The sequence below is a fragment of the Rissa tridactyla genome, chromosome 4 (genome assembly GCF_028500815.1).
Source record: "Rissa tridactyla isolate bRisTri1 chromosome 4, bRisTri1.patW.cur.20221130, whole genome shotgun sequence".
Taxonomy (NCBI): Eukaryota; Metazoa; Chordata; class Aves; order Charadriiformes; family Laridae; genus Rissa; species Rissa tridactyla.
The window spans coordinates 21,044,561-21,071,363 of record NC_071469.1 but is presented as its reverse complement, the minus strand read 5'-3'; the positions used below and the strand labels follow the sequence as shown (position 1 = coordinate 21,071,363).

General features: G+C 48.7%; 1 protein-coding gene and 1 non-coding gene across 4 annotated transcripts in view; one reads left to right on the top strand and one right to left on the bottom strand.

The window, feature by feature from the left end:
- Positions 1-1,143: 1,143 nt before the first annotated feature.
- TRNAA-AGC (transfer RNA alanine (anticodon AGC)) lies at positions 1,144-1,216 on the bottom strand. Its single transcript has one exon. It is a non-coding gene; the product is annotated as a tRNA-Ala (tRNA).
- Positions 1,217-1,343: 127 nt separating this feature from the next.
- Positions 1,344-26,803, top strand: part of LOC128908435 (USP6 N-terminal-like protein) — an 87,065-nt gene continuing 61,605 nt past the window's right edge. For 2 of the 3 annotated variants that reach the window (XM_054198642.1, XM_054198645.1), the window contains exons 1-2: positions 1,344-1,437; positions 15,996-16,077. The gene's annotated coding sequence lies outside the window, so the exon portion shown is untranslated. Of the gene's footprint in view, positions 1,438-15,995; positions 16,078-16,222; positions 16,251-26,803 lie in introns of all 3 variants that reach the window. The other variant, XM_054198643.1, reaches the window with a different exon arrangement.

Below are 26,803 nucleotides of genomic sequence, written 5' to 3'. Positions count from 1 at the left end.
CATGAGACTTATTCAGACAAAAAGAGTTTCCCCAGGTTTATTCTTTCTAAAAGGAGACCCAGTAATATTAAGGCTTCTTACTCTTTCTGAAGATGAGGTTCGATGTAAGCATGTTGCAGAAGAATTTGGTCAGTCTGGAAGGCACCTGATGATGTTTTCCACCATGCCCCAGGTCCCACCTGGGGATCTGATGGATGTACTGGGAAGTCCCCTGGGATTTAAGAGGGGGGGATCCGAGCCAGGTCTCTCCCCTCATCAGCCACCCCAGGTCCCAGCAGAGGGGGGAGCCTACCCTGGGCGCCCCGCGAAGGGCTCGGGACCGCAGGTTTTGCAGTTTGCTCAGGTGTAGGCTGGGGGCTGTGAGCAGCCCAAAAGCTGAGTTGCAGTCTTTGCCATTGAAATTTGTCAGAAAGGTCATTTCCTCACGCATGTAACTGGAGAAAGTGTGCGGAATTGTTTTCCCCCTTCGGTTTCCAGTTCAGCCTGTGACTGCGATGGAAATGCCAACTGAGTGTATTCCTATGGAGCTGGGTTTTTTTCATGATACAGTCACTTACTAAAAGTTAACCTTCAGTTTTTAAAATCTGCTGTCTTTGTCTTTAAAGCATTTGATTTTTCCTCATGTCTTGCTGCAGCGGAATAATAGTAGAATGTGAAGAATTTGAATATTTGCCTGAACTTTGCAGCTGGATAAATTCGCCCCACAAAAGCTTGCCAGTTTGTTGGCCAAATGGCACGAACATCGATGCCTCCCTGAGGCATTTTGATTCCTTCTCGAATTTACTAAAAGCAAGCGAGTGTTTTGGCTCCATTGGAGGCTTCTGGGAAAGGGGATCTCTGGGGGTCTCCGGCCTCTGGATGGAACGACTTGGTGAGGGCCGGGGTCAGAGCTGCTGTGGGTGCAGCGCCCTGTCGTGGGCCTTGTCTGGTATTAAATGAGAAAGCAAAAGGCCCTCTTGCAGCGCCACATGTACAGCAGAATGCTCTCTGCTTGCCGTAACCACGGGTATAAGCAAAATATATCTTTAAGGAATGTTAAGGACGCAAATAAGGAATTTTGTAGAAAAAAAACAAGCAAAACGTATAGGTGAGTCGTAAGGGCTGGAACGCCGCGGCCTGGTCAACCTGAGAGGCAAAAGCACCTGGAGAATGCGGGCATCGATCCCGCTACCTCTCGCATGCTAAGCGAGCGCTCTACCATTTGAGCTAATTCCCCTCCGCAACCCCATCGCCGGCCAGCGCACTTGTATTCTCTTCTCGCGAGATGCCGTGCGGTTACGCGTCCGGCTCGGGGGCTCCCACTGCGCCTGCGCGGGGGCGCGCCGCCTGGGGCTCGGCGGCGGCGCGCGGCGGGCCGGGTCGGGCTGGGAGCTGGGCGCGCGCCGGAGGATGCGCGGCGGGGCCGGCAGCTCGCGGCCGCCCGCGAGGCGCCCCGGGGTGAGGAGCGGAGCGGGCGCGGGGCCGGGGGGGCCGCGGGGCCGGGAGAAGGTTGGGGGCGAGCGGCGGGGCCCGCCCCGGGACGCGGCGGCGTGAGGAGCCCGAGGGGAGCGTACGTGGGGAAGCACCGGGCGGGGTGTGTTGGTCTGGGGGCATCGCGGGGGGTGCGGAGGGCTGTAGGCGTGGGGGGCACCGGGGCGGAGGGGGGGGGCGCGCGGAGAGCTGTGTGCCCCGGAGGCACCGGGGGGGTTCCAAAAGGCTGTGTCCAGGGGCATGGAGGTGGGGGGGGGGGGGGGCTGCAAAGGTCTGTGTGCTCCGGAGCATCCAGGGGTTTGCGGAGAGCCTGGAGCACCCCCGAGTGGGAAAGCGAGGGGTGTCCGGGGGGGGGTCCGCGAGTGGGGCCTCGGGAAGGCTGCGAAGGGCTTGGTGTGCACCCGAAAGCGTTTTGGCGGGGGTGAAGGACTGCACAGGGCTGGGTGATGGGGTGGGGGGGGGGGGGGTTGCTGCACAGGGCTGGGTGGTGGGGTGGGGGGGGCTGCACAGGGCTGTGTGCCGGGGGGGGGGCCGTGTGGAGGGTCACGGCGTGGGGCTGTGCACCTGGCAGAGACTCTGCCAGGGGGCTGGGGGGGTCCTTTGCATCGAGGTGGGGCTGCATTGAGGTCAGAACAGAACAAAACGTAAAAACAACCCCAACAAAGTATTTTGGTTTTTCTTCCCCTCACACTGAATGGAGCAGCGCAGGAGCTGCCCGTGATCATCTTGGTTGCTGTTCGGGGGGGAGCTTCGTAAGGCGTGCTCCTCGAGGGGGACGGGGTGGTGAGCCTCCACCTGCCCTCCCCGGCCCCGCTGCTCTCGGGGGACGCGCAGGGTGGCACTGGCGTGGCCTGGGTGTCCCCGACATACCTGCTGCCCGAGAGGTAGCTGTTGACGCTGGTGGGACATCTGGGTTTGGTCCCTGCGGGTGACAGGGGCAGTTGGAGATGCGGCAGCTCAGGTGCCTGGGTTAACAAACCCGCAGCTCGCAGTTGGTTCCCCCCCGTCCTTGCGTTGCGATACCTCCTTTAAAAGCAACACCCCAAAAAAGTGAAATCTAGCACCATGAGGTCTTTTCCCTCAATAAACGGCTCCGTCTGCTCTTGTGCTCTGGCTGAAGTTGAGTTATGGGCAACAGCTCCCCGTTGGATGAGAACGGAGGTGTTGGGTCGGGAGCAGGGATCTTCGGGCACATGTCGAAATGGCTGATGAGGGCATGTGCTGGAGTATTTTGCGGAGCTGTGTGGACCAGCCGGGTCAGTTCTTGGTGGGAAAAGGAGATGTGCTCGATCAGGGCATGCGTGGCAGAGCAGGTGAGAGCGTTGGGACCTTCCTGTGCTATCGCCATGCTGGGAAAGAGGGGGCTATTCGTGGGCTTGATGCTTTAGTTTAAAGCTGTGTTCAGCAGCGGTGATACCCGGGGTTTAGCAAAAAACCCGTAACTCTAGTAAAGGGCTTGCCTTGTGCTTGGTCACTTTTCTTCCCATCTGGTGTTCTTGAATAAGAAAAGGCAAAACTGAACAGGGGTAAAGGCCAATGCAAAATGCTTTCTAAACCCAAACGATTGCAGAGTCGCTTCTGTTGTATAACCTTGGTGGTGGTGCTTAACACCTTGCTGTTGGGCGAGCAGCAAAGTCCTGGGCTGAGCTGTCAGGGCTGCAGGCGGTGATGCCGGCCCTCAGGTTATTGCAATTTACTGAGCAGCGGGGAAGTTGGAGAGCACGATGGGACTTGCTGCCACTTTTGCTTCACCGAGCTCCTGGGTCCTTCACACTGTTTGCCTTCCCGTGGTGCTTTTGTACTTCTACCTCGGCTGTGTTCAAGCTGTTGTTCTGTTGGATTCAAACCCACTCTGATCAATTTTACACCCTTCCTTAAGGGATTTGCCTTGGTTCTTGCTCTGATGTACAAGTTACTTTTTTTTCCTGCCTGCATTTGCTGAGTTAGCCTCCTCCAGACTGTGAATTTCTAATTAAATAGTCCTATATATCAACAGCTTTACAATTGAAGAATAGATTTAAAAAACTATTTCTTTGACTTGACAGGTTCCGGTTTGTGAATGGGATCTGCCTCTTGCAGGCTATGCTTATTAGCTTCTCTGAATGATATTTTATCAAAGATACTTGGAATTTTAAATTTACTCCTCTTTTGTCCTTTTTAACATAATAATATGTTGCATCTTACTTTAAAGGGTCTGTGAAGCATGATCTCGGCTCTTTGGAAGTTGTCCTGCCTTTCATTTATCATTTTCCTCATTGTGAGCTTCTTGTGTTCTTTTTCAGCCAAGGGAAGACTGGCCAACAAGCATGTTCTGAAAGACACGTTTATCTTTTAAAAAAACCCTAACAGTGACCAAACAAGGAGGCAGCCGCACCCATCCAGCAGGATGATTTCTTATCTTGGAGCTTGACTCATAATTCTGACGGCTCCTTACCTTTATCGTTATTTAAAAATGAAAGTAATTTTCTTAGCTAAGCTGTTCCCCTGGGTGCCAGGCTGAAGAGCGTTGCACGTGTGTCATTTCTTTTTCTGATGTCTTTCTGTCTCTTTTACATCACCCTGAGCTGCAGGACCCTGTAATCTTACCCATAGGCTTCTTTTTTTGTTTTCTTGGTACACAGAAAATGTGGAGATGCTTAAGACTTACCTCTTGCTGGCGAATCTCACCTTCAATGCAAGCGATAGCGTTTCACCAGCTTGGTTTTGCAAAACGTGTAATCGACTCTATGGAGCTGGAAGAAACGTTTCAGGCTGCGTTTTGCACAGATGCTCTCGGATGTGAGATTTCACCGCCTGGGTGTTACGAGTGTTTTTCCTGTCACGGGGCATGTCTGCCTCCCTGAATCGTTATGTCGCTGAGAATGACTGGCAGAGCCAATGCAGGGGTGAGGGGGAAGAGAGGACTGCCTTCAGCCTTGCTTCGTCAGTCCCAGCCACAGTCTCCCTCATTTGCTCCTTGTCTGGTTTGACAACAGGGTTGTGCAGGATCTTTTCTCACAGCAAAACCTCTTTTTCTCTCTCTCTTTTTTTTTTTTTTTTTAAGAATTAAAATCGCACTGAAGAGTGTGTGTTAGGATCGACTTTGAAACTCAAAGCCTGCTAGTCCTTCACAGTCACGCTGGAGTAATTCCTGTGCTTTCCTCTTCTGCATTTTAATTACAGGAGAGAGTAGTTCAGCTCCCACAGCTCAAGCTGTTGCAAGGGCACATCTATACTCTGCAAATAAGCTTTCCCCTTGCTATCTTTTTATTTGCTATGGCAGTGCTGTGTGCCTGGGTCTCCATACCTGGGGCAAACATCGTTCAAGTGCTGATGAATCTCTGTTTTCTCCTTGTGCTCCCTCCCTGCCAAGGACAGAGAATTCCCTTTGCAGGTCACTGGGAAAAAAACCAACAACCCAAACAAACCCACAGCTGCCGCGTGCAAAAAACAGCCCTCGGAGATGCTGAAGTCACAGTGCTATCAGTGGAGCTTTGCAGTAGGGTTGCTTGCTGCATCCCCTTTAGTTTTCGGCAGCCTGTGGTGCTCGCAGTTGTCCATTTTATTGGGTAGTGCGGGGCTGGTTTAAGGCACTGGTTCATACCATGCTGCCCATCGCTCAGCAGGGCAGCGCCGTAGCCGCTGCGTGATGGAAGGCAGTTTTCTAGCATGTGCAAGATAATCTCCCATGCTGGTTAGCAATCTTGGCTGGTTTGCTACGATACGCCTCCCCATTTTACATAGCAGTGGGTATTTATGACACAACTATTCCGCTTCGAGTGCTTGCTCCGTGATTTTTGAGGTGGATGGATGTTCTCCTTAGCTGTGGGTTTGCTTTGACACCCTCAGCATTGGGTATTTGCAGAGGGACCGGTGCAGATTCACCTCCCTAAGTGTCTGCTTGGTGACCGGCTGTGCTTTCTGGCTCGGCATCCCGCCGGGTTGCTCCTGCGCGTGCCGTCCACGTCCGTGCTGCAGGAGAGCTAAATTGGGTCTGGGAGAGAGCTGGCAAGAGGCCTGGGTGTTCCTAGAAAGATATTGATTGCCCTGGACAGTTTGGGTTTGTTTCTTTTGTTTCCCTGGCTCTCATCGCAGGGTCGGGCTCGTTAGGGCAGCAGCTCGTTGGAGGATGGAGAAACAGTGCAGGCTTTGCGGCTTGAGGCTGGAGCGGTGCCATCCCAGCCCGCCTCTCTCAAGTGTTAAGTCTGAAGCAGCCTGCCTGGTAATTCCATTAATGGGAGCCTAGTGCTGGGGAGATAAATGTAATTCCAGGGTAAAGCCGACGCTTGGGCTCAAATGGAGAGGATTTGCTGGTTCTCCTGGGTGTGCCGCTGTGAGTAATGTACCCCTGTGTTACCCACAGATGATGTTTAAAGCCTAGATGTCAGCGTAAAGACTGGGCAGTGATAAAAAAAAAAAAAATTGCTGCTAAATCTGCATGTGAAGAAATCCGTAGCTCTGGAGCCTAGCTGTCTCCTTGCAATGGCTTTTAGCAGGAATAAAAGTTTCTCGCTTAACTCCTGACATGCAGAATGACACAGAGCTAAGCAGCCAGCTGGTTCAGGAGACAGCTTGCATGGGATATAGCTAGAATGAGCTCTCTGTGTATAATCAATGCATATATCACACCAGAAAACTTGCAAGCACATCAGAGCAAGCCACCACAATTGCAAGCGGCACAAGCTCCTCCACATTTTTGGGTGTTGTGGTCCATGCTTGAATTCAGAGATTACTGTCCTGGCCAGCTATTTTCCCAGTTTGATTTCTTTTTCTTTTTTTTTTTTTTTTTTTTTTGCAGACCACATTTTCCTGTTTGCAGTTGTATAATACCCCCGTGGCCCCATCAGCGAGTCTTGCGTTGAAAAGGAATGGTTAATTGTGATATTTTTAGCTCTCCTTGTGGCTCGGATCCTGGAAATCAAACACGGGAGCCAGCACCATTCAGCTTTATGCTGAGGAGCTTCCCGTGCTGCAAGCGGCTGCTGAGCAGTTGCATCCGGCAGGGTGGGAGCTCACAGCCCCCATGAACCCCGGTGCTGTGGGTACCCCAAAACCCAATCAAACAAGGCCCTTGCCCCCACCTTTTGGAGCTCAATGCAGGATTTTCTTTCTGGGAAACTAATTTTCATTGGTCCAAAGAGGCAGGGAAAAAGGCCTATGAAGAAGAAGCAGGTGCTGGGGATGCTCAGCCCCCTGCAAGCCCCCGTCATGCCAGCTTTGCCCGAGTGTCTGTTGGTACAAATCTGATCTCCTTAGGACTTGGGGCCCTGCTGGCATCCTGACAGCAGAATTAAAGCCAGCTTGCTCAGAAATGCGTGTTTGTTGGTGTATTCAGCAGCTTGCCGACGCTGCCTCTGCTGTGAGAGGTGTGGGGGAGATTTGCTTGTTCAACAAAGTGGGGTGCAGGCTTTGCTGGTGATCTAAGCAGCAGCTGGGACAGCTGTCCAAGCCTGCACCCTGCTCATGCATCTCTTACTTTTCTTCACAGTAGCTGTGCAGATGTGCCTGGCTTCTTTACGCACACGCTTCGGGCTAGCTCGCTCGCCAGAAATCAGCAGGATCTCATTGAGACTCGCCGCTTGGCTCGAGTTTTTATATCTCCTGCCTCCCCTTCCCTTCAGTTCTGTTCCGTAATCGGTGGGGGTCATGCTTTGCGTGCCTTTCTCTGGCTGCTAAAGCTGCAGCTTGCCAGGCACGTGGAGGGTTTGCTGTGGAAAGCTGTCTGGCAGTTGCCTCAACCAAGCGTGCGAGAGCCGCATCTGCTGCTCACCGCCATGGTGGCAGGATGTTGGGGGGGATGCAGGTATCAGTTTGAGCTAGTGCACTTGCTTTTTCTTTTTTTTTTTTTTTGTTTTGTTTCCTCCATTTGCCTCGTAGCTGACTACTCAAGTTTTAGTTTAGTAGCATGGTTTTCTCTTCCCAAGGTAAAATTTCTGGGTGTCTCCTTTCCTGCTTTCATAGCTCTGACGTCTGATCTGGGCTTGAGTGGAGCAAAGTTGCACCAATAGTGAATTGTGTATCTTGTCAAACGTTTCAATACAGAGTACACGAGGAGTGGGCAGGTAAGAAAATGACCTCCATGTTTAGAAATTCAATTTCTCAAAAAATATTGTGCCTGTGGTGTCTTGTTCTTACTGTTTCTCTCTTTCCTCCCCCCTCAGTTCTGTGAGTCTAAACTGGTCATGAGAGCATCCTTGTCTGAATGAGGGGGACTTATCAGGGAGGATGTAATACGTTCGTTTCCTCTGAGTGGTAATAAAGTGGGTCAGAAGTGTTGCCTGTGCTATTGCTGATGATTACAAAGCTAACCAGATAAAGTTACCAAAATATTTCGATGCATCGCTATTTTCTTTGCTCCCTGACTTGCTGCATGAGTTTCACAGGGAAACCTGTATCTGATCTGCAAAGCATGGATTTGCTTCATGGCTGTTCTGGCCCAGGTGCACAGTTCCACCACCTTCTTGCACCCTGGCACAACAGTTTGGGTGGTCCAGCACTGAATTTGTTCTTTACCAAAGTGTTTTTGAGCCACATCTGCATCCTTATCTGGTTTGCTACGTGGCTGACCAGGCAGCTGTACCTGAGCAGCTGTGGAGAAACGGCCTGAGCTACTGTGGACTGATTCCCATCACACTGTTCCCGAGAAGGAAGGGCTGGTAGGACCATTGGTTGGCCTCCTGGAGACTCGAAGTGTGTTTGCTCTAGACCTCTAGAGGCTGAGCAAGTGGAGCCTGATAACATTGTCCTTCTGACTGCCTTGAGCTTAATGGTGTAAATCCCACAGGAAGCTCTGCAGGTCGTGAACTGAGGATGCTGAGCAGCACTAGAGATGCCTTGAGCAGTACAATATTTGGTGAACTATGTTGCCTCACTGCTGGGCTCTAACAAGATGCCTGTTGAAAAGCCACAAGCAACTGGACTTGGCATTAATTCATATTGTAGTATCGGGGAGTCAGCTCCTCTGGGTCGCCTCTGAGTTTTTGAGGCTGGAGACCTTCTGACGCTGCATCTGCTCAACTTTGGGATGTTTGAGGGATGACCTGATGGTTGTGCTTTGGCACTTCTGTGTGGTGAAGAGATCTGGCTGGAGGCTGCTCAGAGTCTCCCATGCTGTGAGAGAAAGATGCCGTGAGATATGGCTGGTGAAATTTGAATTGGGAGTGGGAATTGAGGGTATATATAACATATAGCTCAGAAAACCAATAAGCTTCAGAAGACCTTAACCATTGAAGGGGTTGAACTTGTTTCCAGCTGACATGTTTAAAATGTGACTAGCTGCCTCTTGAAGTGGGGTGCTGTAATCTGGTTTCCGTGGAAAAAATTGCACGGTGCACGTGTTGAGACAAGGGGTGAATTCGACTCGGCAAGCACGTGTGGTGTTTTCAGGGTCGGTCTGTAAATCCCCTCATTTATTCTGGCCTTTCGCAGAGCAGTGAGAGTGCAGGGAGCTTTCTTTCCTGCAGTGTTGCCCTCACTATGCTTTTAATGTCCGAGGATCTGGATGGAAATTGTTGTCCTGCCCTCTCATGCACCAGCTCTTGGTCCGGTGGCAACCAGAGCTTTTCCCTCCCGTCTGTGCTGGAGGGAACAGGAGGGAGAAGAGGTGGTCCATGTCGCTCTTTGGCAGTGGTGGACTGTTGTCAGTCCCCTGTGTATCTAAGGAAATGGTTTTCCAAGTCGCTGTTGGGCTTTTACAGGGATCTCTTCCCTTACCGCTTTCCTGCCTTGGGCATGGAGGCCGTCTGGATCTCCACTGACCTCTTCCTGCAGCATGTCAAAGCAGTTCAGTCCTTGGGGGATTAAGCAGTTATCTCTTGCAGGGTGCTGGACCCAGCATGGGGACAGCTGGATGGACAGAGAGGTCCGTGTGATAGAATCATAGATGGTTTGGGTTGGAAGGGACCTTAAAGATCACTAGTTCCATCCCCAGGAGCTCCATCCCTGGAGAGGCTGGGCAGGAGGGGTGATTGCCCCACCAGCCTGAGGCTGTGAGACACATCCCTCGTCTTCAGTTTGTAGCTCAAACAGTGCCGCTAGTCCATATTCTCCAACTGATGGAAGTGGCAGGCTTTGAAATGAAAGGATTGGGTTAGCCGGTGTCCTGCTTGAGCTGATAGAGCATGAATTTAGCTCTTCCTGTTTTATTTCAATAAATTATATTAAGAAATGAGCAAAAGAGGCTGTGCACCAGAGGCTGCTCCCTCTGCAGACGTCTGATTGCAAAGCTGTGTGGCAGAGCAGTTCCTCGTGGTGCTGCAGAGCTGTGGCACGGGCCAGGAGACCTCTCGGGAGGTGCTGCCAAAGGGCTGGCCGATTGCTTTGGCAGCTTGTCTTTTGAGCCAGGCATGGGCATTGCTTCTGTCTATTAACAGTGGTCACTTGCGCCTTGGTGAGTGCAACAAGCTGCTTTTTTCCTGCAAGCTGAGGGGCCGTGCTCTCCCTCAAGTCCCCACTGCTGGGAGGCGGCATACAGGTAACTGAAAGGTCCCCAACATAAACGTCACACGTGTGATGGCTCTTGTGTCCTGCCTACCATCAGCTTTGTGGTTACAGCTAGTTGCAGCTGACTTCAAAAACTCCGCTCTGTAAAAACGGGCCTGGATTAATCCGTTGTGGTTCATTTGTTTTTGTTTTGTTTTTTCTTTAAAACTAAGAGAAGGTGAATTTCTGCAGAGGTGAAAGCTTGAGCTTTGTAATAAAGTCCATGATTTTCCTAAGGATGCTTTGGGATATTTCTGGGATGTGCGTACACTCTGCATGGTAACAGTTATCAGGAAAACTGAGAACGGAGCAATTGGAGATGCCTATCTGGTTAATTGATTTTAATGCCACGGAAACTCGGTTTGAGTAGCTTTATGCTTTTTCTGGGGGTGGTGGTGGGGAAGCTGCATTAAGTGGAGGAGCAGCTCTGGGTATTTTTCTGAAGAGTGTTTAAAGGAGGCTTGAATGTGAGGGTTTTAACCGTGCTTGTCTGTTCGTGTCAAGAGCTGGCGGAGTTGGTGGTTTCGGTGCGAGCACAGCAGTGATCGCAAGGCTTGCCTGGGGGCCCCGGGGCAGCTTTGTCAGGAGCCTGTGTGACTAATGCTGTGTAAACTCAGAAAAACAAGAGAGGATTAGCTCTGCCTCCTTTACCTCTGTCAGGAGCTAGGGGTGAGGGAGCTCCGTCAGACTGCTGCCGGGATGTTTGGATGGTACCTCTGGAGATGCTGGTGCATCAGCTCCCTCCACTCAGCACAGCTTCGTACCATGTATGTTTTTAGGTGGGGATCATGCTCTTGCTGGTTTTGGAGGTGAGGTGGCTGGCTTGGCTGTGAAGACTTGTGCTGACAGCCCCTGCAGTACCTGGAGCTTTACCTGGGTCCATCAGGACCCCTCCATCCACCCCTGCGCTGGAGGAGAAGTGGGATGGAGGTGGAGGGGAGCTTGGGCCACCCTGTGCTGGGGACAAGCCCGCCTGTAGGGACCACGCAGGGTCGTGCCACACTCTTGCTCTGCGCTCCTGGTGGTGTTGAAGGAGGTCACATCTCAGGACGAAGGGCTGGCGTAGAGTTTGAGCCTATACTTCGTTTTTTCCGTCCTTATTTTCCAGGGTTTCTCTGCGAGGAATTGGAAAATCCCTTCTATGGGCTCCTGTGACAGCCTCAGAAATGTCCAGATGGATTTGAACTTTGGTGCTGCAAAGGGCTTTGAGTATTTATTTTCAGCATCCTGCTGTCTGCTTTGCTTAAGAGCTTTTGCTAGATCCTTCGCATATGCTTGTACTTGCTCCTCTTCTCCTGGAAACCATTTGAGAACACCCTTCAGCTATGGCAAAAAACACCAAAAAAGTATATATCGCTAAATCTCTTGGAGAAATTTTGTTTTACCAATATTCCTTGTTAAGCTGCGAGGCTTGCATAGCTGTGGTGTGTTGCGGTTTGGGTGCACCAGCCTAGTTTAGAGACCTCAGGTAGGACTTCACCGTGCTGTTTTGGATGGGTCTTAAGAGTGAGTGGTTGGGCATGTTGAGCAGTGAATGAGCCATTAAAGAGATTTTAAGTGAATTACCACTGTGCAAAGACAAAGCATCTGGTTGAAGCATCACAGGTTGAAAGCCTCATCTAGGCTTCCAGATGTACCACTGTGCCATCTTTCTGAGGTCATGCTTCCCATCAGCTTTAGCTGATCTCAGGCTGTTCTTCTGCCAGAAATCCTTTCCCTCTATTTTCTTCTTTCTGGGATGGCTTCCAGTTGGATCAAGCAAACGATGGTTGCTACCACAAGCGTAGAGATGACTGGGATGTGTTGAAGGGGGAGGAGGGGAAAGGCAGGACTGTCTGTTTTGGCAGCATAGTTTTGCATTAGTCAAGCTGATGAATATGTGGGAGTGGGCACGGCTTGCTGAAGGGCAGCTGTGTAGCTCCTGGTAGAGCATGTCCTGCTTCTACCCTAGTTTCCCTCCCTGTAAAGGAGGAGTGAGGATTGCAAAGTGTGTTAATGTTTCTGGGGGGCTACAATGTCAGTAGAGTCCTTTGAGGTGCACTGCTGACTGATGGCTTCACGTACGTGCAAAAAATGTTCAGCTTCGCAGTTAACCCAGAGGAGGTATCCCTCTGGGAGGACTTTGAGCACAGCTTTTAAATAAAGTCTTCTGATGAACATATCAAGGAGAATATAAGGCAGAAAATTTCTACAATGAGGGTGGTGAGGCACTGGAACAGGTTTCCCAGAGAAGTTGTGGATTCCCCTTTCCTGGAAGTGTTCAAGGCCAGATTGGACAGGGCTTTGGGCAACCTGATCTAGTGCAAGATGTCCCTGCCCACCACAGGGGGTTGAACTAGATGGTCTTTAAAAGGTCCCTTCCAGTCCAAACCACTCTGTGATTCTATGATTTCTCTGCTTAAATACGCTGCAGGCCAGGGCCTGATGTGTTAGTGCCTCTCTGGGAGGGAGCAGGACAAATCCTGCTGTCGTGTTCTCCTTTAGCCATAAGGCTAGGGGTAGGTTTATCTTCCTGCCCAACTAGTTATAAACATTTATCTGACCTATCTCAGGCAGAAAAGCTCTTGTGTTAGGTGCTTGTTGCAAGTACGTTACTGCCTTGAGGATGACTTCTCAAGGTCTGTTGGTTGGAGAGCCGGCGTGGTTTTGGTAGCGCTCTCGATGTGCTAGCCATATCTGAGGAGCTCGTCATACGTGCTTGTCTCAGAGGGGGTTGCGCATCTTCCTGGTAAAAGCAGCACAGACACTCAGCCTTGCTGTTGGTGATGGCGGGGCAGAGCAGTTTGCTTGAGCTTGAAATTGCTGGTGTTGCACGATCATCACAGGAGGGAGGGGGAGAAAATTAGCATAAGCCTCTTAAACAAAACTTTATTATTTCTCAGAGCTGTCAGAAAACACTCCATCCCCCTATTTAGGCTTCAAATTAGGGTTTCTTTTATGGTGGGTGCATGGTCAGGCTTGGGGTCTGGCAGGACCTCCAAGGTCATGTGCCTGCTCTCTTGGCCAGTGCCACCCTTTTCTTTTACTGCTTATGGCACGGGGGACTTCTCTGGTTGCTCCTGCTATGCAGAGCCTTCCTATTTCTCTGTCCCATCGTTTTGCTTTCACCCTTCAGTCCTGATCTGGTGATCTCCCGTTGTAGGTTACCTGGTATTGCTCAGTCCTCTGCCCCTATGCTACATAACTTTTTTTTTAAAACTGTGGTGAATCTTTATTTGCCACGTTAGATGAAATAGAATGTTACTGTGTCTTTGCAGTACTAGTTCAGTCTGCTAAGAAGCAACAGGTCGCGATGTCAGGGACAGAAAGTGGTTGCTAGAGTGGTGACACCGAGAAAAGTGTATTTTGGTGGACAAGTTGGAGCTGCAGGAAGGCGTCAGAGGAGCTTTGCTGGCATGAGTGTGTGCCATGGTTTCAGTTGGGATAGAGTTAACTTTTTTATTAGCAGCTGGTGTAGTGCTGTGTTTTGGATTTGGGATGTGAAATACTTTTGATAGTGCATTGGTGTTTTTAGTTGTTGCTGAGCTCTCAAGGCCTCTTCTGCTCCTCACACCGCGCCGCTGGTGAGTAGGCTGGGAGGGCACAAGAAGTTGGGAGGAGACACAGCCAGGACAGCTGACCCCAACTGACCAAAGGGATATTCCATGCCATATGACATCATGCTCAACATATAAATCTGGGGGAAGAAGAAGGAAGGGGGGGACGTTTGTAGCGATGGCATTTGTCTTCCCAAATAACCGTTATGTGTGTTGGAGCCCTGCTTTCCTGGAGAACACCTGCCTGCTGATGGGAAGTAGTGAATGAATTCCTTGTTTTGCTTTGCTTGTGTGCATGGCTTTTGCTTTACCTATTAAACTGTCTTTATCTCAACCCACGAGTTTTTCCTCACTTTTACTTTTCTGATTCTCTCCCCCATCACAACTGGGGGTGAAGCGAGCGTCTGCGTGGCACTTGGTTGCTGGCAGGGGTTAAAGCAAGACAGTGTGTCATCCATGGTCTGCATTGCCTGGAGCATGGTCATGTCTCCTGGGAGGAGCAGCCCTGGGGCAAGTGAAGCTACTGGGCCCTTCTCGAAGGTAGTTTGGGAATGGGGGGCTGATTTCCTGGCACTCAGCTGTGTTTCCAGTATGTCTGGCTGCTGCGGGACAAAACGCTTTGTCTGAGAGCTGCAGTTGCTTTGGGGAGGCAGGCCAGGCCACCTTCATATGGGTTTGATTAAATGTAGCAGCACTTAGAGAAGCTACAAGCATCTCTCTTTGCCTTGCTCAGCAGTACTGGGAGGCGAGGAGTTTGAACTTTGCCAGGGATGTTTCTGCGATGTTGTCTAATAATAGCAATCGCATTGAGAAAGTTAGAGGAAAAAGGAGCGCCGGAGGAGGAAGGGGGAAAAGGTGGTCTGCACAGTGACCATAAGGTTCTCCCCTCCCCATACTGAGCCCTGGTGCAGGAGTGGGTCGATGCCAATGCAGATGAAGTCCTACAAAGCTGATAAAGCCCTTTTAGATGCAAGCCTTGTGAAGGTATGAATTTCATTGCTGGGGGCGGAAAGTTGTCTACTTTTATAAATAAGCTGCAACTAAAGATTATTGGCCAGGTTGTATTTGTCGTGTTATTTCTGTCTTTGTAGAGACTTTATGTTCCACTGCAGAACAGTGTTCAGTTACTGACTTCAAAAGAAAAACAGAAGACCCTCCTGGAAGTACATAACACAAGTAAATAACTCTTGTGTTTTGGCTAGAGTGGTAATTTAAAGCAACAGGGAGAGCAATTATAAATGGTGATGGAAAATTTGTGCTTGAGGCTGGAGTCCAAGGTCTGTGCTGTGCTCTTGTGGTCTCCAGCATTGTTTTCATCCTTAGAAATGCCTTCAGCCCTTCCATAGTGGGAAAGGAGAAAGGGGAAAATGGGGGGCCAAATGGATTATGTTTTTTCTCATTTCTGTAAATACCGGCTGGCAATGGCTGATGTCTGTGAGTCACCCGCAGAGACTGAGGAAAACAAGCAAGTCTCTTTTTCTCAGTCCAAGGTAAACCAATGCACTGCATGAGTAAGTTTTCTCGCCGTTCATAACGAGGTCTAGTTGGCAGGAAATACGTGAGATGTTGTCGGGCTGATCCTGTATCTTCCCCTTGCCGGTTTGGTGCTTTGACTGGAGTTGTCCCACTGGGTTTCCTTACCTCCCCCTGCTTCCATATCCTCTTTCCATTACAAGATGCTTGCGGGTGGTTGTTCATCCACTGTATTCTTTGCTGTCCCCAAACAGTTGCATGAACAGAATGGGAAAAGTAAAACCATATTAGATGTGGTGACCTTTACTTCAGTTGCTTCAGTTTGCATCAGAAGACGGAGACGGCTGCTTAGAATTGTTTCCAGTAAAACATCTTTTTTTCTGATACCTCTTTGGCATGCAGCAGGCACTTTGCATGCCTGCAGCGAGGTGTTTCTGCAGCCCGCAGAGACAACCTCTGTGACAGGTTTTGCTCAGTGCTGCTAGATGTCTTTTGTGTGACTAATGTACAAAAGCCTTATAAAACAATCTGTAGGAAATATAAAACCATTTATATTATGAAACCATAATGATGAACCAATAATAATGAAAAAATGGAAGCAGCCTGCCTCTGACATCAGATGGGATTCATCTGCCCTGCAAACTAGGAGAAATTGCACAAGTGCTGTAGAGCAGGAGATCTCCAGCAGCATCTCAGGGAGAGGAGTAGAGGAGTTGCAGGTGGCGGCTTCCATCCCATTTATCAGCCTCTTTTCTGCCTCTCTACTTAGACGTTAACTTCAGTGCATTGACTGTTGAGGAGGCTTTGCAGGATGAACAGCTTTGGTTTGGGACTGATCGTCTTGTCTTTACCTTGGCTTCACTCTGTGATTTTGGAGAAGTCCCCCGTCAGCCTCATGCCGGGTACCTCCACTGTGGTGCCAGGGCTAGGCAGGAGTGTGTTCAGGGCAGGGATCTAACACCCTCCCATCTCTCATGAGGTTGCCTTGGCATCTTTCCCTTTCACCAGCCAGTTCTTATAAATGTCACTAATTACTATTCTCTCTAATGCTTACAGGATTTGCCAGTTCCCGTACGCCGATGGGGATTGTGTTCTGGCTGCTTGTCGGTGCCTTAAGAGAAGCCGACGCTCTGAACAGGTACGTTTGCTGTGCTCCTGGCGAGGGCAAGAGGGTCTGTCTGTGTCCAAGAGTGAAACGTGCGCAAGGCTTCCCTCGTGGGTGTGGATTGACACATACTGTGGGAGAGGCCACTCCACAGTGAATGTTTTTTTTTTCCATTCAGATGTGTTGTGAAAACACCCAGGCAGAAGGTAAGGTTTGCACTTAGCCTTGCTGACAGTCCTCTGAGGAAAGCATTGGAAAACACAGCGTGGCTGCAGAGCCGCTCCTGGGAGGCCGTGCTCCTTGCTTAGGCAGGCACAGCCTTTTCCTTCCCATAGCACCAGCTGGGGAATCCCAGTCGAGCTTGTGGCTGCACACGCCGCTCCTGTGCCCTCCTGCTTTGCTGGCTTTTGGTAGCTTCCCTGTGGCGTGCGTCTGCCTGCTGTCCTGAGCCGGGGTGGGAGGAAGCTGTTTTCATGTTAGTATCCAACCATGAACAAATCTCCTGTTGTTTTCTTACTGTATGGCAAGAACAGCCTGTAGCAGCTTATTCCTCCTTGGATAATTACTGCTCTGCTCTGCCACTGATTGCTATCGGAAGCAGTGGAGTAGTGCCTCTGCTGTGCTGCCCAGTGCATCCTTTTGCCTGATTTATTTGATGTATTTATTGCTTTAAGGCATCGGCACTCAACTGAAAAAATCTCATCTGCGCTCTCTGCAACTGTTTGGCACTGTAAATGGATTGCTTGAGTTGGTTGTACTTTCTGTGCTACCAGCAGGTCCGCTCGCACCTCAATTCTCAATTCCTGCATTACTTTGAGGAGGAGAAAATACAGGGCTGGGTTGCAGGCTGCTTTTTTATTAGCTGGAATTATGTTCCCAGCTGAGCAGAGGTGTGCGTGCAACCACTGGAACTGGAGTGGAATATTTCACCATTTGCGGTCGCTCAGGGGAGGTCTGAGAAGTGGGTAGATGGACGCTGCTGCGGGAGCGTCAATGGACAAGGAAGGATTGGCCTGACACACCGAGCTTGAGCCTTCAGCTTGCTGTAAGAGCTTACAGAGCAAAAGAAGCTCCTTCCTGATGTCCCTGATGGGCTTCATCCCAAAATGGCATTGCCTTGCATTTGGCCTGCCTGAATGGCCCATTTGATTGTAGGAGGACATCACTGTAACTCGCTGCGTGAAGCTTTCTTGATCCCTAAAAAAGCAAAGTGGATTCATTATGGAAAGTGATCTTTCTTGAAAACCTGGTTCACCCGGGACTGTCAGGGTGGTGCAGCAAACGCACTGGAAGAGTAGGAGTCAGGGTGGAGCTGTTTCCACCTAAATCCCTTGCGTTTCCCAGGGTTTATCGCACCAGGCAAGCAGACGTGCTCTCCGTTCGGAGCTTAAAGCAGAGATGGTTACTAGAGCACCACCTGTGCTTCCCGGTGCTGACCTTCTCGTTGTTATTCCCTTTCTTCAAATTAATTTTCTAGCGTAAAAGGCCTCTTTTTAAAGGGAGAAGTGTGATGAGAAGGGGAACAGCAAAGGTAGGAGTGCCTCCATTTGCTACCAAGCTGTTGCAGGTGTGTCTGAGTCGGAGGGAGCCAGCACTGAGTCAGGGCCTCAGACTCCTGGTGACTCAGGTGGCAGAAGCCCAAGTCGTTCTCTTACACGCCTGAATTGCAGTGAATTTCCTGTAAAGGCGTTTTGCCTCCTGTAGTGGCCATGTAGGGAGCGGTGTGACATCCTCTTCCTCCTGTATGGGTTATGAGCAGCTCGGTTCACAGGGGATGCAGGCAAGTGGTGGTGGCGGCGGCACTTCTCTTCCTGCCAAAACAGGTGGAAGTTTGATTTATCCCATCACCCTCAGCCCTAACTCTGTCCTTTTCTTCCCCCCTGTTTTGTTGGGGTTTTTTTAAGATGGGACAAGTCACAGTAGTTGCAGTTGTCTATCTGTTGAGCTTGATGAGATTCTTATGCAAATCCGGAGGTTGTGTTCTCCTGGCAGGTCTGCTTGCATGCATTATCCACTACTTCATCGTACTGGGAAGGGATCTATTTTCTGAAACAGGGTTTATTTTTAGTCAAGGCTTTCCCTGTCTAACTGGCAAAAGTTCAGCATTTGCAGCGCAATTTGCAGAAGCAGCGATTTCACCAAATACTTGGGCTGGGGGAAGGGAGAGGAAATGTCGTATTAGCTAGCGAAAAAGCTAAATGCTGACTTGAAAAAATAGCGTGAGACGCTGTTGTGAGAGCATAAGGATGGGTAATGCAAGTTGAGAACAGCGTTGCGTTGGCTGCAGTCGATAATTCAATATGGGTTGCTCGTTTTTTCCTTGCGACGGCTGCCACAGAGGTTAACCAACAGTGGATGGGTGGGAACTGCTGTTCCGGGTCTGGTGGTCAGTGTAGCCAACCTTTTGGCCTGACCCTGGGGCAGTGAGTTAACAAACTCACCTGAACCGCAGCATCCATGGGGAAAGTACGTCCATGCAGGACATTGCACTGCCCTGTTACACCCACGCTTGGGGCCATGGGAGGCTTGCCGAGGGTTGAGCTTTGTAGTGATACAGGCACTATCATCCCCATGTTTGAGGACGCTTGTCAGATACCCTGGAATGAACAGAGTGGCGTGTGGGATGTCCTGGGGCAGTGCTGCAGCTGTCTCCTCCGCTCCTCCCCAGCTGCTGCTCCAGGGACAAACTGTCTTCATATGCCCCATTGCTCTCACTAACTGCTCAGAGCCATTCTGGGTCTTGAACTGGCTTCTAGCGTGAGCAACTGTCCTTCAGAGGTGCAGAGATCTTTTCTTGTTCTTGCATCTCCCCTGACGTTTCCACCGCTCCTTCTACAGAGGCGTCTTTGCTACTGTTAGCTGTTAATGCTGCAAACACCAAGGTGTCTGAGGATGACACTGGCGAGTGGGTGACTGTGTTCAAAGCCTTTGATACTTACTCCTCTGACAAATGAGGCTTGGCTCCGCGTGTGGGCACATGAATGATTTGTTTGCAGCTGCAGGTTAACTCCTGCTGTTTGCTTTATCCTTTTTTTTTTTTTTTTTATTCTCCCCTACCACAGCAGACAATTGCACAGCAGCTTTGTCACGGTTCCGTTAAGAAAACAAGGAGAAATTGATCATTTTCAATTTTCTTTTGAATGTTTGGAAACTAGAAGAAAGAGGGGAAGTAGCACTAGGTTATTAGGTGTATTCTGCGTACGGTCCGAGCAGGTACACATTGCGTGCAGGTAACAGAGATGTATTTTTGTGAAAGAGTTGGGAATGAAACTTTTGAGTGGTGTTTCAGTCACTGGACTAGAAGCACCATGAGAATCAAGGTAAGAGCACCCATTGAGTGTCTAGAGGAGTAATCTTCCTGGGGGAATTAATCTCATTTAACCTGATAAAAGAATTTATGCAGTGGGGGAAGTCTCTGCCATTTCCTGCTGAGCTTCCTGGGAAGGCTGAGAAAAATTAAGTGCTGAAACGATCCTCTTCTCTCCGGGGGAGGCTTATGTTTTCCTAAGACCTGTTATTATCTTCCTGTTGAAAAACCATCTGTATCAGCTGGCAAATTAAGATTGTTTTAGCTACTCTGTTTTCCCTGGCTCCCTCTGGACTTGCTTGTTGCGAACCTATTTGCAAATCCCCTGTCCATGTGGGATGCAGAACATCTTGCATGTGTCCCAGTACTGCTGCAGTGGTTGGCCCCATGCTTGCCATACCCCTGATGACCTGTGGATATGTAGGTTTCATAAGTTTGAAGTTTTTCCTTAGGGAAGGTTTGTGGGTGGTTTTTTGGTTGGATTTTTTTTCTTTCTTTTTATTTTTTTTTCTTATATTGCTAATTATTTCAGGGGAACTTATATCTTATTAGTGCTTTCTCCCTGAAAGGTGTTTCACTTCCTCTCTGTCTCTTGCCCTCAGTGGCCAGAAGAACCCTGATGCATTAGGAAAGCCAGTCTCTACTTTAAATGGCCTTAAGCGTGTGCATATTTAGCTCAATTTCCTTTTACAGCAGCTTGTTACGAAACGAGCAGGAATCTCAGGGTGTCCCTGGGTCAGCTTTTCTTCTGACCCTTGGGTGAAAGCAAGAAGGGTTTCACTCCAGTGGGTGAGTGCTTGGAGGAGGAGGTGTCCAGCTCGAGGTTGGAGTACTCTGGGTGGAAAATATTTCTCCTATCAGGGAATTTTTGCTGATATTGTTGAACTATGCTTAAAGTATGTGGGCATATATTGTAATCTGCTGGCAAAGACGCTGTGAAGATAGCCGTCCTGGGTTGGAACAAAGGTGCATCTAAACTGCTTGTGTCCAAAGCAATACCCCATCTTCAGTGGAGGCAGAGGAGCCGGATGGAAGCTGAGCAGCCTAATTCAGGACTCCATCTGCTCTAGCCTGGCTTTGTGTCTTGCAGATGTGCTGGGTTTTGAGCAGGCCGAGAGCTTCACTTGGCTGGCAGCCTCCAGCCCCAGGTAGTCTGTCAGGCCAGCAGCAGCCACCTCTGTGGCCACACTGAAACCAAGGTCTGCATGTGTGGTTGCAGCGGTCGGAAGGCTGTCTATGGGTTACCTGCAGCAAAGGACGGAGCTGACTTCTGTAAGGTTCAGATCACCATTTTTAAAATCTTTGTTCAGCACAGATGAGCTGTTGTGGCATGCGGGTCTGTCTCTTAGGCATCTCACAGTTGGTGCGTACCCAGCCCTGTGATCACACGCTGCGTCTTTTGAGTGTCATTTGATTTGCTTTCACAGGCAGAGATCTCATGTAGCCCTCCCCCATGGAGGGTCAGCGTTTGGTGCCTGTCTAAATTGCTACTTGTCCCTTGAGGTTGTTCTGCTCTGCTTTGCTCTGTAATTACTTGCCAGGCATTGCATGCTTCCCAGCAGCTCTCACTGCAGTTTGTAAACGGGAAGATAAGGAAGAGTGGACAGATGGACATCTGTGAGGGCTGCTGGTAGTGGGCAGAGGGAACGGTTTTAGCCCTGATCACATGAAGCATACTCTCCAGGCAGATCCCACTGTGACTCTTGATGAAGTTTCCCTTTCCTTGGCTGACTTGTTGGAAAACCTTTTCACTCTGAGTTTGGTTTGGAAAGAGAAACACCCACACAGATGGCTGCTCTTCAGTTGTCATTCACGTTGGGGCTTTTTATGTTCCTTTTTGCATTACCCTCAGGTGAAACCCAGGCTTGCTGCCAAAAAACATATCCCAGAATTATAAAGAAAGTAAACACTAAGGATATTCTGGTTTTTCTCTGTAAGCTGGAAATGCAAGGGGCTATCTAATATTTTATCAGTTCACAAGGGATTATGTTGCTTTTTCTTTTTGGCTGAGTTTCCATGTCATTCACTTGTTTGTTTTCCTCAGATAAAAGATACAGCTTTCATTAAGATTTGTTTTGGCTATGTTTTGCGCCTTGCTTGAGACTGTCTGAATGGTGCCACTTTTTCTAGACAAATGCCAGTGCTCTGCTTTGGAGTCATGCTGAGCTCATCTGATAAGGTTGTTTGGGTTTTTTTATCCAAAGTGGCTCTCAGAAGAATTGCTGGATTGTTAAATAATGAAAAGTATTTTTAGGTCTTTGGGGTATTGTAATTGAAGGCAAGGGAAGGAGAGCAGTAGCATTGCTGGAAGACTTGTGTTCGGTGTGCTGGTGATTTATGAAACTGAAGTTACTTGCTCGGCCTCTTGCCTGGATCTTTTGTTGGTATCCAGGATGCTAGGGATGGCGCATTCCACGTGAACTGCAGGTTTCTGGCCATACTGGATCTTTCTGGTCTTGCATTGCTCCTGGCTTCTTAGCCAGTAGAGGGGAAGCAGAGTTAAGCCATGGCTGGCCGGCATGCAGAGGATGCTTGAGAGGATGCTTGGAGGGTCCTGCACTGGGCTGCCAGGGTGCAGGAAGATGATGCTGAGGAAGAAAGTGGAAATGGCAACCTGCAGGCAAAGGTTTCTGGTGAGTTTCTAGAATTGAGACTTGCTGTCCACTTCATTGTTCGTGTTCTCTAACCCTGCAAAATTGCTGTGGCAACGCCTGTGGTAGGCTTTGGTAGACAGGAGGGATGCTGGTGCAAGGAGGTGGCTGGTACTTCCAGGTGTATTAACTCATTCCTGAAATACTCATTTTTTAAAAAAAAAGTTTTGTCTAGGGCAGCTGTTTTTGGGGCCTTGCTGGCCATCCTTTGAGTGGAAATAGGACTGACTGAAAGCTGCTTTAGGAGGACAGGGACTGGTACACGCGTGGCGTGCAACGATGCTGACAGTGCTGCCGTCAGCCCACACGTGTTTACATACCTCCATGTTGCACGGTGAGGACCACACTGAGGAGAAGCACGGTCTCCCAGTGATCTAGCAGGTTTGGCATTTAAATTTGCCAAGATTTGTCACTGCAAGATCGGTGGTGACTTGAAAGATGCCCCTTCTGCCTCTCTCCTGCAACAAGGATTTTTTAAAAGAGGGATCCGTGGAAGAAGGAGGCAAAGCAGCATCAAAAATTTTCTTGAAGTAATGGGAGGGCAAGTGAGATGTTCACTGCTGTTCCCGTTGGCAGCCCTGTATTTATTCCACGTGCGCGTTGTCCCATCTCGGGAGGGCCCTCACCCTTTACGTTGGGAATTGTAGCTTGTTTCTGGGGGTGGAGAGGGACTCTCATGGCCGATGGGGCGCCTCCTTCCCTCCACAATCAATCCTTCATTCCTTGTTTTCTGCCGCAGGCACTGTGCAAAGCGGAGACATCCTCAAGGCACGGTGCCAGCGGCCCAGGCGTGGTGGTGGCTGGGCTGGTCCCACGCCTGGGTGGGGAGGACCAGGGGCGATGCATCCCTGCGTGGTGCAAGTGCTGGGAGCTGCCGAAACCCCCACACCAGGTTTCTGGCAAATGCACTCCTGGACTAAACCATGTAAAAACCAGGCTTGCGGGAGCTGGGATAAGTGGCTCGACCATGGCGATTTTCTTTTTGGTCTTTATTTCCTAGTGTGCAACTGCTGTAATTCTTCTGTGTTACTTTTATCATCCTCGATTTCTGAAAGTATGGGGTTTTTTTTGTTTTTTTTTTTCCTTCTTTCCTGAGGGTTTTGGGCAGTGTTTTCCAAAGCCATTGTGGTGGGCATTTCCCCTTCCCTCCCAGTAGCAGCTTTCATTTTTGAATCAATAGCTCAGCATTGTTCACATTGTTTTCCAATTTTATGGCCTTTTTTTTCCCCCCCTTTTGACTTTGACTAAGGCAGCCTCCTAAATGCTTCTGGAGTCTTTCAGGTCACTTTGCAGAAAATATTTTTTTCCTGTTACAGAAGGTCTCATATTCAAAGCTCCAGGCAGGAAAACTGCTTTTGTAGTGCTCACATTTGAGTTTCTGAAAACGTGATTCTTGCGAGCTTTTTGCTTGTTTTTTTGGCCAGGTTTCAGTTAAGATCGTGCTAAGTTCAGCTTTAAGCAAGACTTCATAAGCTTGATGGAGTTGACTGTTGTTGAAACGTTTCTAATGACATAACAAACCCTGCTACTTCTGGTTTCTACATAGCATCCCACGTGCTAAATCTGTTCTACTCTTCCGGTCCAATGCCTGTTCCCCCCCCCCCCCAGTTCCCTCCAGAAATAACAGGTTATTATTAGGATCTGTATGCATATGCATTTACCAGGCTTGATATAGCTTTGCACTGAAGACGTTTATCTCTTTACCTATGTTGAACTCAGAAGCTGGACCCTGTGGTCAGCATAGCGCACATCTGCAAACTTCCCTTGGTTTGTTCAGAGCGGGATCTTCTGGCTGTGCAAATACTTAGGTTTTCTTCCCTAATTTTAAATGAGCTGCGATCATTCATTTCTCTACTCAGATTTTTTTTTGGAAATAACTCTCTTTTAAGTGAGAAGTGGACTTTATTTGCATTTTTGGGTTTTCCCCCTGCCCTTTGAGCACTGAATACCAGTGAAAGGCTTTGAGTTATATCAGCCCGGGTAGATGGTATTTGCAGCATAGCAGTGGTGTCTCCTGGGATGTGTCTGACTTCTTTCCCTCTCCGCTAGCGAACATTGGTCTTGTCGAGGGGGACAAGATGTCCTCACCCGTTGGGTACCGGGAGCCTGCTGATCCGGCAGTGGGAGGACTGCGATGAGCAAACCGCTCGGGGAGCAATGCAAGCCACCCACAGCAAGTCACTGAGATCTTCTCAACCACCAGCTAATTACCGTGACCTTGCAGTGTTTGTGGCTTGTGAGCTGATGCTCAGGAGATAAGCTTCCTGAGTGTTAACTGTTTGAACGGTGCAATCCCAGTACTTGACGCAGGTAACCGAGTTGGATGCACTTGAACGAACAACACGTTCATGGAGAGGGAGAACGGAACGCCTGTAGAGATGAATAACCTTTTCTCCTTTTCTCAAGTCACTGTTCTCATTTATCCTTTGAACTAGCTTTTTTTCCCAGTGTAACACCAGAATTTTGCAATAAAATCCACATGTGAGGAACCAGTGGCGTGTCTTCTATTCAAAACGGCCTCTGTGTCATCTCACTGCTTAAATGGTCATAGAGAAATGTTTGGATTAAGCAACTAGGGGCTGAATGCATGTTGAATGAATTAGTTTCTCCCCTTTATACTGTAATGACAATGCCGTTAGAGAAACCACATGAGAGGAACGTTTCTCGGAGCATCTCTTCCGAGTTCATGTGTTTAAAACTGCAAACTTGAGTATTTTTAATCACAGTTAAAACCTTTCTGGGTTTTTTTTGGGAGATGCTTTTCCTTGGTTAGGTTTTGTGGCAGTGCAGCTGTGGTATGCGTGCTTGCTGCTGGTGATGGGTTGGTCTCGGAGCAGAGGAGGTTGTGTCCTCCTCTTTCAGCCCTTGACCTCTTTTCAAGTCATGCCTTGCTGTGTCAGCCCCTCTGAGAAGCTTGGTGATAGATGTGGAGGGATATTAACTATTTTTCTTCAAAATTATGCAGTGGTTTCTTATATTCACCTGGAGTAATACTTGAACCATGGTAATGACTTTTATTTCCGTAGGAAAAGATGCACTTTCTTTCCTTGTTTAACCTCGTTTCACTTAAGGTTGCCCTAAGCAGCTGTTTTCTTGGCTGTTTTCAGACACCAGCCAAAAATACTGGTGTTCAGCCTCCAGAAGGCTTTGTGTGTGTGTTAAATGAAGGAATAATTTAATGAAGCACCTAACCATGTCACTGCAGCATCCCTTAGGTAGGTGTAGTCATGATTACCCAAAAATGACAAAGGTATATGGTAAGAAGTTGATTATGCTCCTTGAAAAACCTGGTTAGAATTAGAGGTCAATTTAAAAAATGTAATTTTCAGAAGGGCTTGTCATTGACAGTTGCCTGAATGCTGAATTCAGTTGTCTGAATATTATTTCTGAGGGAAAATGCCATTTCCTTCTCTTTCTGCCACCAAAACTGGAGATGCCCCCCAGGCCTCCAAGATGAGACAAGTAGTAGTCACCTCTGTGCTGCAGTGGTTTCTCTTTGACTCTTTTTGCCTGGTGTATTAAAACCAGGTAGGTTTTAATACCAAACCAGCCTCCAGGTAGGCTGTGTTGTATATAAATTAGGTGGTTCTCTACCTCAGTTTAGAAGCTCTCTTGGATAAATGTTTAGTGTTAGTGTTGAGAGAGAACATTTCTGGAAGTAGCCTGATGCCAAGGCTATTGGTATGTTAATTGGGAGAAAAATAAAAAAGAAAAAGGAAAAAAAAAAATTTCCGTGGACTCTGCAGCTTGCTTGAGCTTTCTAGCCTTAGAGGTTTGGCAGGCGTGTTGCGAAAGAGACTCCTGCTTTCCTGCTGGAAACCCTTTGGATTAAACTTTCTTTCAGTCAAGGGACTTTGTACGTCTGGTATGGAAAAGCCTGCAAGTGTACTCAGCTCACAGCGTCTGTGGAAAAACCAGCTGCTGTGTCTGCTTGTGAGTTGTCGTCCTGGGGATCTGCCCAAAAGTCTGTTTTTTCCATTGCTCAAGCCACAGTGTCAGGCTTGGCACACTTTGTCATGCAAAATCATATGGATGGGGTTTGCAGCTGGCACACCTTTTAAAGAGCCTATTATTATACCTTGCCATAACAAATTAATTATGCTGTTGAGGTAATGAGAGTATACTAGTATAGCTAAAATGGCTCCTATAGCTATGCTACCGAAGATCACTTTGGTTTGGTCTTTCCAAGTTGGCATGCTGCAGAGGTACAAGGCAGTTCTGTTGTATTTGCTCCCTCATCATGTTTGTACGGGTATCCACGATAAAATATTCCCCTGCTATCCCTAATAAGATTGCAAAAGCTGCAAGGATGAGTTGTGAGAAAACAGGCTTGGTGTTAATAATTTAGAAGCTAGATACCTAATGCTTTCTTAATAGTTGCAGTTGCACACATGAAAATATGATTTATGTATTAACATGATACGAACACCCTGCAAAATGCATACAGTGTGAATTTTTACCTGCATAAAACTGTACTTGTAAGCATAACTATTCATCTTATACTCAACTATTAATATATCTAATGAAGGATTGCCCTGGATGTCAGACTGAACTTAAAAAGTTACAATGGTCATGCTTACTGAGTACTTTATAAAGCTGTATTGATCTGCAAATTGGGCAATCACCTCCTTTTTGCTAGGAAACGTGACCCTACTGAAGACAAGTCTTTGGTTTAATTTCAGTTGCGCATTATTTTCTGTACAAATCTAGAACTACCATTTATGAAAGCAGCAAGGAGATGGCTGCTTATTGAATGCTCTTGAGCTCTTGAGAGGATTTTTGGGACACCATCTGCAGCAAA